The following is a 6000-nucleotide window of genomic DNA, read 5'->3' as shown; positions in this document are numbered from 1 at the left end:
GGAATTTATCCCATATTGCCATTTATTAAGCATTTACAAATAAACAATTATTTTTTGTGAATATTTTTGGTGTGCATTTTTGTTAACCACACATGTGTGTATGGCTTGGAGAAAATACATTTTCCCCTCTGCTGTGTAAAAAATTGGTAGCTTCATACATAGATGTTTGATTCTATTTCTGTATGGCACCTTAAAATCAGAAAGGAATTAATTTCACTTCTTTTCTGGAATAGTAGCTGTATTGACCTATTATAAATATATTTTCATATTATTTGAGAGTAACCTCATCAAACCCAGTATTGCTAACTTCTGAGTTGACCTGCATAAAATAAATATTCTAATCTAAGTTGGTCATGGTAGAGACTGAAACAGGGTAGCCTTTGTTCTGGACTGGATAACTAAGAACTTCATCCTGGGCTATGCCCACTGCTAGAATATGGTCCGGAGAAGGAATGAAGCCCTCAACCAATTTTTTTTTGTTAGCCTTGATGTGTATGATGGACCTATAACAGTGTAATGCTAAATATATTTATTCAGAAGTCTCATTGTGCAGCCTAATTTTCAGTCTTAACTGTAATTGTTACATTTATAATATGGCTTTGAAAAATGGCAGATGAGGTGGACCAGCAGCAAACCATCAATACTGTGAAAGAGCCTTTGGATCTCATCAGAGGTCATCTCATGTGTAAAAACGAGAAATGACTGAGAATTTCAAGGCAGTTTACATACTTATGACCAGCATATGATTTTCAGTGATGTTGAAGAGACTATGACAACATTTATAATGACATGTCTGTTTCTCCTGCTATTGCACCTTGCAAAATGTTCCAGTCCATCCTTACTCAGCAGCAGTAATCCCATTAATTTCAGCAGAATATTTCCTAACAGGAGTGCAATTCTGTGAATTCCTTGCAGTACTCCAAGCATTTCTATCTTGCCTTATGATTAAATTAGGGGGATTGATTTTTGAGTTAGCCGGCACAGAACCAAGCTTCATGCATGTTTAGGACGGCAGTACTGTATTGGAGACACAATAAAAAAGAAATCAAAGCACGCATTGTATTGTATTGTATTGTATTGTGTAAATTCCAAACACAGGCCAATAAAAGAGACAAAGAAGCTGATTTACCACAGAAAAAGGGGCGGCGGGGGGGGGGGTAAATTTCTGTCAGTTGATGTCAATTAACAATGCTGCCAAGTAAGACTTGATTATCTGGCCATGTGCGTTTCAAAGGAATCCTAATATAACCAAGGTAGGATTAGAAACTGCATTCCTTTTGTTATAGGTAGTGCCCGTCTCCTCCCTTCCGGAGATGGAGCGCTTGCATGCAAAGTGCAAGGAAAGCGCCCACAAGAACAAATAAGGCTGCAGTCCTAGGCGCACTTTACAGTACAAGGAAACAAGTCCCGTCGAAGTCCAGCGGGATCGCCGCCTCAGTCAACGTTTAGCCTTCACGAGAGGTGGCTGCAATTCAGTGGCGATGCTTCCTAGCGATCAATTCATCGGAATTACTTCCGAGTAAGCACGCCTAGGACCGAAGTGTAAAGGCGCTGCGAAAGCTCGCCGAAGACAGGAAACGCAAATAATTAAAAATTGACTTCGGTCCCGGGAATCTTCCTCCATTGCCGCCGGCGGAAGTTTTGCATGTTGAATTGCAATGTGAGCGCATCCTTGCAATGTAAAGGGATGGAGAGCGTTCCTGTCTCTTTTAATGGAAACCTGGCTTTGTTTATGATTTTAAGCAATATTTCCTTGTTTTCCCTTCTTATGCGGTCCCCCCTTTTTTTTGTCTGTATCTCCTCTCCTCTCTTTTTTTTTTAAAAAAAGAAATTCTACAATGGAGTTTCCTATTGGATAGCCTCGGCTCCCTGATTGATGCCTGCCTCCCATTGGAGCCGTGCAGAAGCTGACATCACTTAGGGAAAAAGGGGCTGGGCTGGAGCGCACAGTTTGTCACCACCCAGCCTCCTTTGCCGTCGGCTGGGTGCAACTTCCATTTTAGGTGTTGGAGCTGAGCGAGGGGGGGGAGGGCGAAAGAAAAAGCGAGAGAAAAGGTCCCGCAGGAAAAGGAGGAGGAGCAGGAGATCGCTGCAGCGCTCCTCGGTTTTTTTTTCCGTCGCCTTTTGTGTGTGCGCGCGCTGCTGCTGGTGTTTTTATATATATAAAAAAGCTCCCTTTGAGATTTTATTCTTGGAGTCTTTAGTGCTTTTGTTAGGAAACGGCACGCTTTTTTTATTATTTCCCCCTCCCGCACGCCCTCTGCCTTGCAATTGCAGCGGGACAAAAAGGCGTCTGGTCCCGTGCAGTCTCTACACGAAGTTGTCAAGCTGAATGATCAGAGGAGGAAACTGAGGAGCACTTGGCTCGGCGGCGACTCTCACGGACGCGAGAAAAGAAAAGCCTGCCTCTTCTCTCCAGCCCCCCCTCCCCGCCACACGCCTCTTTAAAAAAAACCAAAACCTGTAAGAAGGGAAGAAGTAAAACTTGCTTAGTTAGCATTCGAGAGAGGGGCTGCGCGATTCCCGAAGGGGAGAGTGCGGGGGGCAAAAAAGACAAAGGTAAGGCGGTGCATTACAATAAAAGCACCTCTCCCCTCCCTCCCTCGAAGAAAAACTTTTGTGTTGTGTGGAGGGTGGTGTGCATTGGAGGGCTGCTGGCTCCCCCCTTTCTCCTCCCCCTCCCTTTCTTGTGGCGACTGAAGGAGAGGAATGTGAGGGGAGTTCCTGGGGAAGGAGGTTCTCCCCCCCCCCCCCGGTTTCCCAAGGTGCCGCTTCGGAAGAGAGGAGAGAGAGGAGTTGGGCCGCGCGCGTCGCTCTCCCTCGCGGCTCCCGTGTCAAGCGCGCTCCGAAAGGCACCGGGCTGGGTGGATCCCATTTTGCTTCTCCCCAGGTGCGTTTGGGTGGGGGCCTCTTTCTCTTGTTCTCCAGAGGCTGCTTCGAAACGGACTCCCTAGTGAGCCGCTCGGAACTCGACTCTTCGGGTAGAAGGACGCAAAAGTCCTTCGTTTTTTCTTTTTTTAAAGTAGGGGCTGCTAGCCTCCGCCTTTCAGGGAGTGGGGAGTGGGCCTTTTGCCATCGGGCATTGAGAGGTAACTGGATTTTTATCTACTGGTCTAAGCAACCTTGCCTTTGTTTTAAAGGGTTGAGATTTTTCAAAAACGCTGAAGCCTTTTCGTCTGCTAGCCTTCAGGCGACTTGCGAACTTTTTTTTTTACTACTAATTCCCTAAATCGTTAAAATATTTGGGGGCGTCTCTATAAAAGCAGGAATGCTCATGAAACCAGCTGATGCTTAGGCTTATATTTCATTACTATGGGTCTCCCACCAGTCAGAAGTACCGTCGGCATTCAGGATCTTGGTTAGCTGTACCCTGAAATCTTTGTAAGAAACTTAACTGCATTTGCTCCCACATTTATCTGATTCTTTCATCCATCCCCTCTCTTGTTTTTCCTACTGTCCTCTCCCATTGTTGAATTTTAGGCTGCTTTTGGGCAGAGATGTGCCTCTGTTAACTCTAGAAAAGTGCGCTGATCGGGGATGTGTGAATACCTGCCCCCCCATAGAACTTGTGATTATATTTTGGATTTCTTATTATTCAAGACAGGAGTTGAAAGGGGGACTCCTGGGGAAAGCATGCTCTGGATTCTGGATCTTGTGGAGGATGTGGATCCCAGACAAAGATGCTAACATCCAAAAGCAATTTTCACAGACCACCATACCCGTATTGTGCTGAGTGGATAGAATAGCAAAAGGAGGAGCAATTCACAATGCAGCTGTCGGAGAGAGTTGGTTGAGTTCCTGTACTGTCCGTTCTGTGCCATTTTGTTTCTTCTGCTGTTCCTTGTCCAGGTCCTCTGAGGTAGAGAATCCAGTGGAATTGCAGTACAGTAGTAACCTGCCTTGGCCACCAAGCCCTTAAGAAAGCTCACTCTCTGTGAGGCCCGAACACAAAGACACTTCAAAAAGGAGCAGGGAGGGGCTTTCTGTGTTTGGGTCTAACGAAACAAGACAGGGCAGCTTGTGAGTTCAGAAGTCGCCCTATAACACAATAATATATATCTAAAATGTTAGAAATCCTGGCTTTCTGCCAGTGAGAACAAATGCGTGCAGTAGAAGAAGAGATTGTCCTGTCCTCCAGTACAAAGGAAGTATGGGATTGGCAGAGTGCAGGCACTCTCCCTGCCTCCCTTGAGATCTACAGAGAAATGCCTTAATATCAAAGGACTGGTAGTTATGGGGCTCTTGCCACTATCTCTCTTCCCCTTTTGCTTTGTGGTAGTACCACTTGGGCTGAATATACATTTCCTGGAGAGGTGAGCAGCCACTGATCTTTTTTATAGTCCAGGCTTTGGGAGAGAGAAGCTCTTGAACAGACTAGCGAAGGTTTCTCGTGGCAGTGGAGATGGATCCTATATAGCTTAGCCCTCATGCTTCTTGAGGTGGTTCCTTTGGGGTGGTGGGGAGGGACAATTTGGCAGGTGGTGGGGTGTCACCTAAGCTCCATCTGAATGGAGTAAATAGACTGAACCATTGAAAACTCATTGACTCCTTTTCTGCACCTGTATGGACTGAGTCCAAAAATGTTTCTGGCCAGCCTAGTGGATGACTCGGTGGGAACATGAAACCCTTTCAGAAAAGTAGCACGTAAACACATATGAGTACTCTGTAAAGCTCATGGCCGCCTTTTGAGGAAGCAAAGTTCAGCACTCTGGTACCTGAGTTGCAGACTGCTTGCTTGCACTCTGGGGTGGGGCAGTGTACTAGGCTGAGCACATGCTGAGGGGAATTTCCCTCACCTCCATTTTAAAGAGAAGCATGACTTCTCAAAGGCCAGCAGTAAGTTGATGGTAGAAAGGCAGCTGCAGCTCCCACCTTAAGAGAAAGTCATAATAAACCTTAACTTCCTGAGCTAAGGAATTTTTTAGGACTATATTGTAGTGGACAGTGTTGCATGTGAATAAGGTAGTTCTGTGTTACTTAGCCAAAAGGTCCCCTGGTTATAAAATCCATAAGAAGTGTCATCTGTTAGCTATATTTGTAGTCAAGAACTGCATGCTTAATCTCTGCTTGAGATACCTTGCAGGGCTGTTGTGAATATAATAACATCGAATAACCCCATATGTGCCATCTAGAGCTCCTTTCAGAAAGGGAGGGATGCAGCATGATAAACATGGTGCTGCCATAGAGGGCCACAATCTGGAGATTGTGGGGAAGCTGTGACCTTCCAAATATTGCTGGAGTACAATTTCCATTATCCCTGAGCATTTGCTGGTCTGGTGGGAGTATTGAGTCCCATCAACATTTGAAGGGTCACTGGTTCCCCATCCCTGATAAAAGGAGCATCAGGCTTGTGCATCTTAGATTTTAGCTGCACTACTGGTTTTGCACACCTTGTGTTACTCTCATCAAGCCTATAGTAATCTGGAATGGGCTGGGGACAGGCTTCTGTGCTTAGCAAGCAAGGTTGAAAATTTGAGAGAGGACAGTGATGCAAGGCAGAACAAATGTGTCTTGACAGCTCAGTGGTAAAGTGGGGGACAGGGTTGAACAGGCAGTAGCAGCGGAACTTGCCATACCACACTTGGTTCCTCTCCTCATATTGGCTCTAGATGGGGATATTCTATATTTATATCTGCATATAGTGCTCCTAACTTTCATTTTTGAGAAGTGGCAGACCTGGCTGGGATGGCTTCTGCAGTTTTTCATTTGCTTAAATCTTGAAGTGGGCTTAAGTGAGGAAGTGGCAAGCTTGGAAATCTTGCAGCTGCTGAGTTTTGGGTGTGCAGCTAGTTGCATGGTAGAAAGATCTCATCCACAATGATGTTTGTTGTTTCTGAAATGCTGGCAAAGGTGGACTTCTACTTATTTTTATACTTGTCCTTGAATCTGAAATTTGCCAAGCTAATTATTTATACATGTGGAAAGCAAGTGTCCCTTTGATAAAATGACTTGCAAACTGTCTGTAAATGGAAAAGGAGAGTGTATTGAAAGTCTGCAGGT

General features: G+C 45.2%; 1 protein-coding gene across 10 annotated transcripts in view; it reads left to right on the top strand.

Moving 5' to 3' along the window:
* Window positions 1–1975: 1975 nt before the first annotated feature.
* The window catches only part of CTNND1 (catenin delta 1), a 57667-nt gene continuing 53642 nt past the window's right edge, over window positions 1976–6000 (top strand). For 3 of the 10 annotated variants that reach the window (XM_081906184.1, XM_081906185.1, XM_081906181.1), the window contains exon 1: window positions 1976–2559. The gene's annotated coding sequence lies outside the window, so the exon portion shown is untranslated. Of the gene's footprint in view, window positions 2560–2744; window positions 2891–2960; window positions 3090–6000 lie in introns of those variants that run through there. The other 7 variants (XM_081906189.1, XM_081906187.1, XM_081906188.1 and 4 more) reach the window with 6 other exon arrangements.

The sequence above is a fragment of the Podarcis melisellensis genome (genome assembly GCF_964234715.1).
Source record: "Podarcis melisellensis genome assembly, chromosome: 1".
Classification (NCBI taxonomy): domain Eukaryota; kingdom Metazoa; phylum Chordata; class Lepidosauria; order Squamata; family Lacertidae; genus Podarcis; species Podarcis melisellensis.
The sequence above is the reverse complement of the archived record's forward strand: the minus strand, read 5'-3'. Positions and strand labels throughout refer to the sequence as shown.